At 40.6% G+C, this 11221-nt stretch overlaps 1 pseudogene; it reads left to right on the plus strand.

Moving 5' to 3' along the window:
- Positions 1-1499: 1499 nt before the first annotated feature.
- Positions 1500-8918, plus strand: LOC114024270 (annotated as a pseudogene).
- Positions 8919-11221: the final 2303 nt, after the last annotated feature.

Here is an 11221-nt window from a genome sequence, read left to right on the forward strand (position 1 = left end):
TGCTGCAAACTGCCCTGAAGAGGACCAGTCTAAACAGCCACCAGAAAGATAGAAGTTTTCTCCCATTTCATGCCCATATTTGTACCACTGGAATGACACCAGGGACTTTTGATCTGGGTGTGGGGGGGTGGTTGCAAATCCTGACCAGGACTAATATATAGGTCTTCCAGGAGTTCTTTACCCTTGATCACACTTAACCCTTGATATCCAGGTCATTCAACCATGATTTGATGATGCTTCACCTGATGCTTTATTACCTTTTGGAAAAGTAATATACATACATCACATGTATGTACATACATATATACATTTGTGTGTATACACACAGTATCCCAAGTTTATTAATGCTGTTTTATATGCCTTGTCTTCCTGTCTGTTCCTGAAGTTGTTCTAAAGACTCTTACAGAGAGTCTATAGAATTCCAACATTTCCATTTAATTATAAAAGACAATAATTTCATCTACCTGCAGCAAATCTACTGAAAATTATTCACAAAAGAACTACAGTAGGATAGCAATTAATCTGAGGACTCTTTCTATCTGAATTCCTTCAAATACAGAGGTGACAAGAAAATAATATTAATAACAACTACCACCATATATATATAGTGCTTCACAGTTTTCAAAATGCTTTACACAGTTCATCATGATTGAACCCAATTGCCCTGTGAGCTCAACATCTCAGGTATTATTGTCTCCATTCTACCGTTGAGAAACTTTAGAGAGATTGAGAGACTTATCTATGGCCGCACAACTACTAAATTTCAAAAGTGGAAATGTAGCCCAGCGTAAGTCAAACCACCACCTCGATCACTATGTCACCTCAGACCTAGTTCAGACAGCCCAAGATCCTGAATCCGAGAGCCTTGAGAATAGCAACTCTGTGAATCCATAAAACAGTAGAGTTCCCAAGGTTCACTGGTTCAGTACAGCTATATAGCTGTGGTCCATGCCAACTAGCCACCACACTAACCCCCTCAAACATCAGATATCCATTCTGAGCTGTGCAACTGTGTTAACCCTTGGGGAGCATAGCAACACATAGCTGGTGCTTAGGAAAATGGTTCCGTTTCCTCATTTTAAGTCAAAGTATCCTTACACGTTGTTTTGATAGCTTACTCAGATGCTGTCTTTCCATGGAACTGCTCTGAAAATATTCAAATAAGAAGAAAATTAGCAATGCAGTGTTAGCTTTGTGAAAAACTAAATAGTTCCCAATTACTCAGTAATGTTTCCCTGTAAAGATGCAAAGGACTTTTCAGAAAGGAATTCAATTTCTTATTGTAAATTCCATCTTAACGCCAGTGGCCAATGTGTGAGATTTATTTAGAGATGCAAGTCCTTTCCCAGAAAATTTCTCACAATGGTTCTTTGGCAATCATTTGATTCCTTTTATAGATCACCAAGAGAAGAAAAAAAAATTAGATGACCTAGGGACACATTTACCAAGTAGGCTGCTGTACTGTGGGTGGGAACAAGCACTTCTCCTCAGGTAAGCCCATGATCACTCAGTCCTTCTCCGCCTCGAAGTGTGAGTCTCAAAGAAAACTTTGTGCTGTCCCCAGCACATAAATAGTAGTAACACATGCTTTCATTTGTCTGAAGGGGTTTTGTTTTTGTTTGTTTTGGTTGGGCTTTTTTTTTTTTTTTACTTTTATTCAGCAATACAGAAGAAATAAGTGCCCACAGCTTCCAGTCCTGTTTGGACTCCTCTGGTTTGGCATTTAAAGCTGTTCACAGTGTGACTCCAGCCTCTGTCTCTCTCCAAACTGATTACACATTATTCTCCATCACGCATTCCATGTTCCAGCCAAACTGGCCTAACTGTCATTCCCCGTAGACAACATTCCATTTCCTGTCTCTTTGCCTTTGCATAAGCTCTGTCTATTGGAACCCTTAACTTCCTTCAAATGCTACCTCCTCCAAAAGGCTTTTCCCTATTCCTTAGTTGTTAGTGAATTCCTTCCCCCCTGCCAAAAAGAATCCTATGTATTAATTTTGTGCTCCATAGATCTTTACTTATCCATAAATATATGTCCACCCAAGTAGAATGTAAGTTCCTTGAGGTCAGGGCTAATGAGAGAATTTGTTTCATTTGACTATGCAAGGGTTTCATTTTCTTTTTTTTTCCCAATGGGAGTGGAAGAGAGGGAGGAAAAATAGATTTTTGTTTATTGAAAAAATATGAAGTTAAATGAAAATTGCCTCTTTCTGTTTTCTCCCCTGTCAAATGAAGGGATTTGTCTAAATGACTTCGATTGTCCTTTGAGCGAATTAATCAAAAAGTATTTATTAAATGCCATGTGCCAGAAACTGTGCTATAAGTGCTAAAGATACAAGTACAAAAATGTGGCAGTCTCTGGCCTGGAGCAGCTTACTTTCTAATGGGGAAAGCAACATGTATCCTAAGAGAGTGGTGGCCAGGAATGGGAGTTTCTATCTAGGGAATCGCATGATGTAGTGAATGGCAGCAGAGGACAATTGGTTGGGTTTTTATTGTTCCTGGAACAAGAAGTGGAGGGGTAGAGGTGTAATGGGAAAGGGTAATATCACTTTGGAGTCAGGGCAAGAGAGCTGGATAAGAAGTGAATCATGAGCTGATCTGGGGTTGCCTAGATACAGTGGGCTTGGTTTATTCTCACTCACCAATCAGTTTAGCTCAATTCTAGTGAGGGTTGACCTAGACCAGCCATCCCTAATATTCCAGATTTAGCCATGTCCCTCACAGATACTTCCTTTCCCAAACCCCTTCAACTCCCGTTTTGTGTATTGTTTTCCCTTGTTAGAATGTAAGCTCCTGTAGGGCAGGAACTGTCATTCTTTTTGCTTATGTTTGTATCCTCAGACTTGGCACAGGGCCTGGCACATGGTAAACACTTAATAAATGCTTGTTGACTGCCAGAGTGAAAAATAAAACTCCCCAGGTATTATGGGCATGATATATGAGGATTGTTCCAGAGTTTCTGAAACAGGTGGAGAAATGAAGGAAATCATCCATTTCTATATTTCATCTATGACCCTCCAGGATTATCATTCAAATCCAGATTTCTCTTTGGAGCTCAGGACTCAGAGCTTCAATTGCCTACAGGTTAGCTCTAATAGGATGTACAACTAATATTTCAGCTTAATATATTCAAAACTTGATTTCTTGCCACATACTCATTCTTTAAGCCTTAGAGCTCCTAAAATTAAAAAAAAAACCACCAACCTCAGCCTCTCTGCTAGCAGGGATTACAGGCATGTACCACAATACCCAGTGACAAGGTTCTAATTAGAAATATTTTATGGTGTCTGTCTATTGATCATGTCTCCTAGGTGATGCCCCCCTCAGTTGACTAGATCAAAAGATAGAGGTGCAGGGGTAGGGGCAGCAGTAAGGGCATATATGAGGTATTTTGCTGAAAGACACCGCTAATCTTGCAGAGCAAGCTTACAAAGGTAGCCACATCTAGGTGCGTGCTGGTTCCAGTTTGAACCAGCTCATAGAGTCAGTTGTTAAATTTTTAGTATGAACATTTATGCCTTGGAAATTGGCAAGGACTACAAATCAGAGCTTGGTTTTTGGGTTTTTGTTTGTTTGTTTGTTTTTTGATTGTTTGAACTTCAGAAAGTGATGGGGGGGGGAAATGTTGATAATGCCATATTAAATTTAAAAGTGTGTTGTGCATCCTACCCAACCACCCCCAGGGAGTTAAACATTTATTAGCATACCACATCACTCTTCTATCCCTCTTTACCACAGACTCTATGAAGGGCCTCTAACATAGTAGTAGCAGACAAAAGCAAAAGTGGCCCAAACAGTCTAATTCTAATTGTCCACAGTACTTAACTAGTCATGTGATGAAGCTTTTAGCAAAGGAAATGATCAAGAAAGATTGTGAAGTTGAACCAAATCCAGAGCATTGATGACTGTCCCTGATTTTCTATGTGATCCTGGGCCAGGTCATTTATCTTGCCTGGTAGGTCACTTCACCAAATCGGGAGACTCAATGTCCTGGGACTCAAAGCAACTCATGCTTTGTTTGCTCTTTGCCTTTCTATACTCACATTGTTTTCTATTGGAATGCCTTCTCCATAGTTCTCTGCATGATATATTAGTGAAGTTGTAGTCAAATGTCACCACCTTGCAGAAACATTCCCAAATTTCCCCATTGACAATGACAATCTCCCTCATCCTCAACTTCCTCCATTCTTTTGTATTATAAATATATGTGGATGTATCTTATTTCCTTAATTGATAAATTCCAGTCTTATTTTTTTATCTTCTTCAGTGTCTAGCAGAATGCTCTGCATACTGCATATACATCATTAAAGTTTTATGAATTAATAAACATTTGTTGAAATTTCAGCCTATTGATTAGGGTTAAAGCAGGGACTATCCCATTATTCAAGAATTCTCCCTATAATGGATTGACTTTCTGGGTGAGGGCTCTCATGTATTAAATGGGGGAGGAGACAATCCATTCCCTTGATTTCTATTGATTCTATTTGGGCAATAGTAACTAGAAATAGGGCAGCTAGGTGGCACAGTGGATAGAGTGCCAGGTCTAGAGTCAGAAAGACTCATCTTCCTGAGTTCAAATCTGGACTCAGACATTTACTAGCTGTGTGACCCTGGACAAATCACTTAATCTTGTTTGCCTTACTTTCCTCATCTTTAAAATGAGCTGGAGAAGGAAATAGCAAACCACTCTAGTATCTCTGCCAAGGAAACCACAAATGGGGTCTTGAAGAGTTGTACACAACTGAAAAATGACTGCACAACTAGTAATAGTCTAGCTACACGATGGCCATGAAATCTGATAAAGTCTGAAAATAATTAATCAGCTGGTGGTTCTGTCTATATGATACCAAACAATCTTGCCCACCCCCACCCCACCTACCTTACTCCCCATTCCACTGAACTGCTCAGTTATTTTGGCATTGTGTAGACACAGCCACTGCCTCCATTCTTCCATGATGAACATATGGTCGGTAAGAGCAGAAAAAGAGGCTCCTGCCAGATCAATCTACAGGCAAAGCAGTGAGAGGTTTGCCAAGTAGGAAGGACTTAAAACACTTGGGGAAAAGATTACACCATTGGTTATATCAACAATTCTTAAAACATATAGAGTGTATTGGCAGAATCCATATTTCCCAATGTCTCCCCAGGGAAGGTGGGGATTGGAGTCATCAACCAGTTTTGTTTTTTGTTCCAGAGCACAAGCAAAATATTCCATTGGTAGGGAAAGATGGAGAAACTATTGATTGAGTTGACATGAAGAGATTGTCTGTGGGTCTCCTTTATCCATGCTATCCCTGTAACAAATTCAGAGGAGTTCACCCCCAGGCAAATTTAGTTGAACTCCATGGAGAGGGATGAGGAGTATAATCCAGTTATTTTTACTGTACATCCTAGAAAAAGGAATGGCACATCCTCCAGAGAGTCCAGCCCAATAACCTTCTGAGGGCTGTGGGAGATTGGATGGGAATTAGGCAGCAGGGGAGGCTCACCACAATGAAAGGACTTTGGAGGGGGGGGGGTGGCCCAAGGTCATGCTGTTATATAGACTGGGTCAGCACATACCAGTAGATGAAGTGCAAAGATGATGGTCACCTCAGGAAGAAGGCACCTATCCAAGCTAATTTGGAGGACACCTAGTATAATATTATCCTAGAGTCGGAAGCCTTAGCTTCAAGTCCCAGTTAAGTCATTTGTTGGTTATACGAACATGAACAAGTTACTTGATCTTGCTAAGCTTCAGTTTCTTCGTCTGTAAAATAAGGTTATTATTAATTTACCTTAATTGTCACTAGGATGAAAAGACATAATGGATATTAAGCACTTTGCCAGTATAAAATGCTATCTTGATATTACGACTATGGGTTACAGCATTAAAAATGACAATTTAGCATAGCTAAGACAAATTAGAGATTTCTCCATTCCAAATTTATGAAAAAAAAAGTTTTTCTTTCATGTAGATATTAAATTTTTCTGTCTGTCTGAGTATAAAGATAAGTTTTAATGTCTATATTCATTCATTCATTCAAAAATTGAATGGACATTTATTCAGCACCTAATATGTTTCAGACCCTGCTAGGCACTTTAGGTGATACAAAGATAAACCTTCCCTTTTCTCCTAATCCTTCCCTCCTACTCTTGTCTCCCTTCTTCTTCTTAACAGGGTTGACTCTATATGTGACTTGTTCAACTCTACATTATCAACTACTCTTACATCTCTTACCCTTAGACCTATTACACATAATGCCTTGCCAAACACCAACTCTTAGTTACCTAAGTAGGTTAGTAAGTAGGTAACTAAGTAGTTACCCCTCCCATCTTTTTCATTCTTACTCAAGTACTCCTGAATATTTCTGGGGAAAGTCACGCAATCTTGAAAATAGAGTTCCAAACACATGTGTATCTAATTTCAACTGGGCCCTCACTGCTATGTGGCAATATTTAATTCTTTCCAAATATACCCTCCTGAAGTGTCCAAATAAGCTACTCTAACCCTTGACTTTCCTCCTCAGGTTTCTTATACTGCTTCCTCCCCACCTTTACTTCCTACATTATTGAGAAAATGAGGTCATCTGTTGTCTATCCCCTCTTATATGTTCCATACCTCAAAACCACTATATGTCTTCCTTTATTCTCTCTTTGCTTCTATGTTTGTTGAAGAGTTGGGTCTTTCCTTGATAAGGTTAGCCCTGATTTAATCTCCAAATTTCTTGCTTCCATCCTCTTTTTTCCATTTTCTTAGACTGTACAATAGTTCAGACCCTTATTATGTCCTGCATGGAATATTTTAATAACCTCTCAATTTGTCTCCCACCTCTAGTCTCTTCTTTCTCCAATCCATCCCCCATATGGCTGACAAATTCCTGAAACAGATATGAGCATGTTATCCACCAACTCAAAAAATAGTCCCTGAACACACACACACTCTCTCTCTTTTCCCCTCTGTCTCTGTCTCCCTCTTCTCTCCTTTTCTCTCACTCTGTTTCTTTCTCTGTCCCTCCCTATCTTTTTCTGTCCCTCCCCCTCTTCCTCTCTCTATTCCTCTTTCTTTCTCTCTATAATTGTCTCTGTCCATCTGTCTCTCTCTCCCTCCCCCTTCTCTCCTTTCTCTCTCTCTGTCCCTCCCCCTCCCTCTCCCACTCCCTCTTTCTCTTTGTGTCTGTTTATGTCTGTCTGTCTCTCTCTCTCTCTCTCTCTCTCTCTCTCTCTCTGTGTCTTTCACACACACACATACACACACACTATAACCATGACTCCAGAGCTGAAAGTGATCTAATTTTGCAGATTAATAAACTGAGGCTTAGACCAAAGGGCCTCTAACCTGCCTGAATGCACTGAGGAGGGTGTATATGTTTGATAAGACACTAAAAGGCTTTTGCTTCCAGAGAGCTAGGATTCTCTGGGCATTATCAAATAATAACACAGTTATATGGAGCTTTCAAATTTGCAAAGCATTTTACATCAGAGTCTCAACAATCCTCAGAAGCAGGTGCTATTATTATTCCCATTTTATAGATAGGTAACTGAGACTGAGGGAGTTTAAGTGATTTGCCTAGGGTCTCATAGCTAGTAGGTGACTGAGGTCGGATTTTAACTCAGGTCTGTCTGATTCTTAGTCTAATGGGTTGTTCACTGCACTACCCAGATATCTTTAGAATATGTAGTTATATACCCCATAGCCCTGGATTTAGGTTCAGGAGATCTAAGGATAAATCCAGGCTTTCATACTTAGAACCTACAAGAGCTTAGGAAAGTCATTTCCCCCAACTGGGCCTCAGTTTCCTCATTTGTAAAATAAGAGCGTTGTTCTGAACAAACTCTGAGGATCCTCTCGAATCTAAACCTTATGATTCACTTACCTCTTTACCACAGGGATCCTTAATTTCTGTGCCAATAACTACCTGGGTCGTTCCAGACACCCAGAAGTGATCCAAGCTGGCCTAAATGGCCTGGGAGCAGTTTGGAGCAGGTCTCAGCTCTGTCTGATTCATCTGTGGGCCACAGAGCATCCACAAAGCTCTGGAGGAAAAGATCGCCCACTTCCACCAGAGGGAGGATGCCATCCTTTATTCAAGTTGCTTTGATGCCAATGCTGGACTGTTAGGCCTTGCTGACCCCAGAGGATGTAAAGCTATCTGACAAGCTCAACCACACCTCCATCATTTATGGCATCCACGTCTGTAAGGCCAACAAGTACCTCTATGACCACCTGGACATGGGAGGATCTGGAAGCCAAGCTTAGGGATGCCCAGAAGCATCAACTAAGGCTGGTGGACATGGATGGGGCCTTTTTCATGGATGGTGACATTGCCCCACTTCGGGATATCTGCCAGCTGGCTCAGAAATACAAAGCCATGGTCTTTATAGATGAAGGTTATGCCACTGGCTTCCTTGGACCAACTGGCCAGGGCACTGATGAGCTGCTGAGAGTAATGGACCAAGTCACCATCATCAACTCCACCCTGGGAAAAGCCTTGGGGGGGTGGTTCAGGGGGCTACACAACAGGGCCTTGGGATCCCATTTCTCTTCTCCAGCAGCGGGCTTGGCCCTACCTCTTCTCCAACAACCTCCCCTCACCATAGTGGGGTGTGTGTCCAAGGCCTTGGACCTTCTCATGGAGAGCAATGCCATTGCCCAATCCATGGTTGCCAAGACCCAACAGTTTCATAACAAGGTGGAGGATTTTGGCTTCACCATCTCTGGTATGGAGCAGTCCATCTGTCCTGTGATGCTGGGAGATGCCCGACTAGCATTGGTCATGGCTGAAGACATGCTGAACAGTGGGATCTATGTCATCAGCTTCAGTTATTTCATGTTGCCCAAAGGAAAAGCCAGGATATGAGTTCAGATCTCAGCCATTCACAGAGAGGAAGACTTTGACCACTGTGTGAAGGCTTTTGTGGAGGTGGGAAAATAGCATGGGACCATCCCATGACAGACTGCGCAGGGCCTTCTTGGGAAGCCAGGAGATAGACTGGGCTGATGCTGGGGAGTCAGAGAGCCCTGAACCTCTTTCTGGAGGATGGAGGAACCAGGGGCACCAGCCAGCCCAGAGACGGGCTCATTCTGCCCTGCCCTCTATTGTGTTCCAAACCAAGTGCCTGGAAATTGAATATTTGGCTTTTTTTTACATTTTCTATTTCCTGTGTCTATTGAAAAACATCCACTGGGCTGAACTCCCGGGGTCATGGCTAACAATTAGAACTATTCAAAAATAGAAACAAAGCAAAAAAAAAAGTCTTTGACCTCAAGGAATTCTATGGAGGGAAAGTATGTGTATAGCTAAGCAAATAAAAATAATAGAAGGTAACCTCAAGAGAGAATGAGAGAAAATAACTGGGGAGAGTGGGGCAGGAAATGCCTTATTTAGGCAGTGTTGTCCAAGTTGAACTTTGAAGGAAGATGGGGATTCTGCAAGGTGGAAGTTAGGAGGGAGTGTATTCCAGACATAGGGTGTGGGAGATGTACACTCTTCCTGTGAAGACACAGACGTGGGACACCATGGTATATGAAGAACAAAATGCAGATCAATTTGACTAGAACAGAGAGTAAAGCAGTTATATGACCTAAAAATGGAGACGGGGGGAACTAGACTGTTAAATTTCAGGCTAAGGGGGTTGTAGTTTATTCCAGAATCAATATGTATGCATTAATTTTTTTTTAATTCTCCACTTTCTTAGTTATTAGTTGCTTTAACCTCTCCCTACAGACACACTCAGATTTCACTGTCCTAGGGGGAAAATACAAATCTTTTTTTTTTCTCAAACTCTACCCTACCCTTATGCTATCATCCTATGTCTTTCTTTCCCTTCACTATTAAATGTATAAAAGACACTATTAAAATGTACAAAACACCAGTGTTTCCACTCTAATCTCTCTCTTCATCTTTGTCGATCTATCTCTGTCTCTGTCTCTTTCTGTCTCTGTCTCTATCTCTGTCTGTCTGTCTCTCTCTTTCTCTCTCTCTCTCTCTCTCTCTTTCACTTCACAATATGGTTTAAGTTACCTATCACTCTAACTAAACTGTTTTCTCAGTTTCCAAATCCATTGGTCTGTTCTCAGCTTTCATACTTGTTGATTTTTCTGTAGCATTTGACATTGCTGATCATTCCAAGCCTTACTGACACTTTCTCCTTTAGTTACTAAAACTTTGCATCCTCTTGATCCCTCTCAATATTACTGCTTCTCTTCTACCTTCTGTTTTGGTTCTTCTTCTTCTTCTTCTTAAGTGAAGTACTTCTCATGTTCCTGTCCTTGCTCCTCTTATCTTCTTTTTTTTGCCAAACATATTAGTCATGTTGTGAAAGAAAACACATACCAAAAATAATAGCAATGACAGATAGAAAGTAAAAATAGTATGCTTCAATTGGCATTAGGACTCCATCAGTTCTTTCTCTGAAAGAATAGCATAAGCCCTTCAGAATTTTTTAGATATTTGTAAAGCTGAGAATAGCTGTTATTCACAGTTGATCGTCATACAACACTGCTGTTACTGTGTACAATGTTCCCCTGGTTCTGCTTACTGCACTTTGCATCAGATTATGTAAGCCTTTACAGATTGTTCTGAAAACATCGTGTTCATCATTTCTTAGAGCACAGTAGTTTTATTTAAGTCCCTGTCTTTACTCTATCATCTTGAATCCACCCTTCCTGTTCTTAAAGTACTTCCTTGGCAATTTAATCTATTCCCATTGCTTCAATTTATACCTGGACATCGATGACATGTCTTCAACCTGAGCTTCTTTACTAGGCTACAATCCTTAATTTCCATCCTACATGTTTTTAAAAACACATGTCCAAGATGGAGCTCCTCTTATTACTACAAAAAATGTCCCATTTTCTATATATAGATTTTATGGCACTGCCTGACATTCTCCCAATAACTGAAACTCAAAAATTTGGAGACACCAGTCATTCTTCCCTCTCCCTCACCCCTGACATCCAATCAATTTCCAAAGATCTTGTCATTTCTACCTTTGTAGTATTTCACATCTAGCTATTCCTTTCATTTCTTACTGCCACCATTCTATTTCTGATCCTCATTACCTTTAACTTAAACTACTATAATGACTGTCTAACCAGTCTCCACACAAATCCACCTCTCCCTAGTTCAATTTATCGTAAATATGTCTACCAAAATAATCTTCCTAAATTCCTACTCTGATCTATACTACAGACATTTCACACCTTTTCAATGCTTCCTCTTATGCTCCCTATCAG

This window comes from Vombatus ursinus, unplaced genomic scaffold (assembly GCF_900497805.2).
Source record: "Vombatus ursinus unplaced genomic scaffold, bare-nosed wombat genome assembly UNPS02014820.1, whole genome shotgun sequence".
NCBI classification, from domain to species: Eukaryota; Metazoa; Chordata; class Mammalia; order Diprotodontia; family Vombatidae; genus Vombatus; species Vombatus ursinus.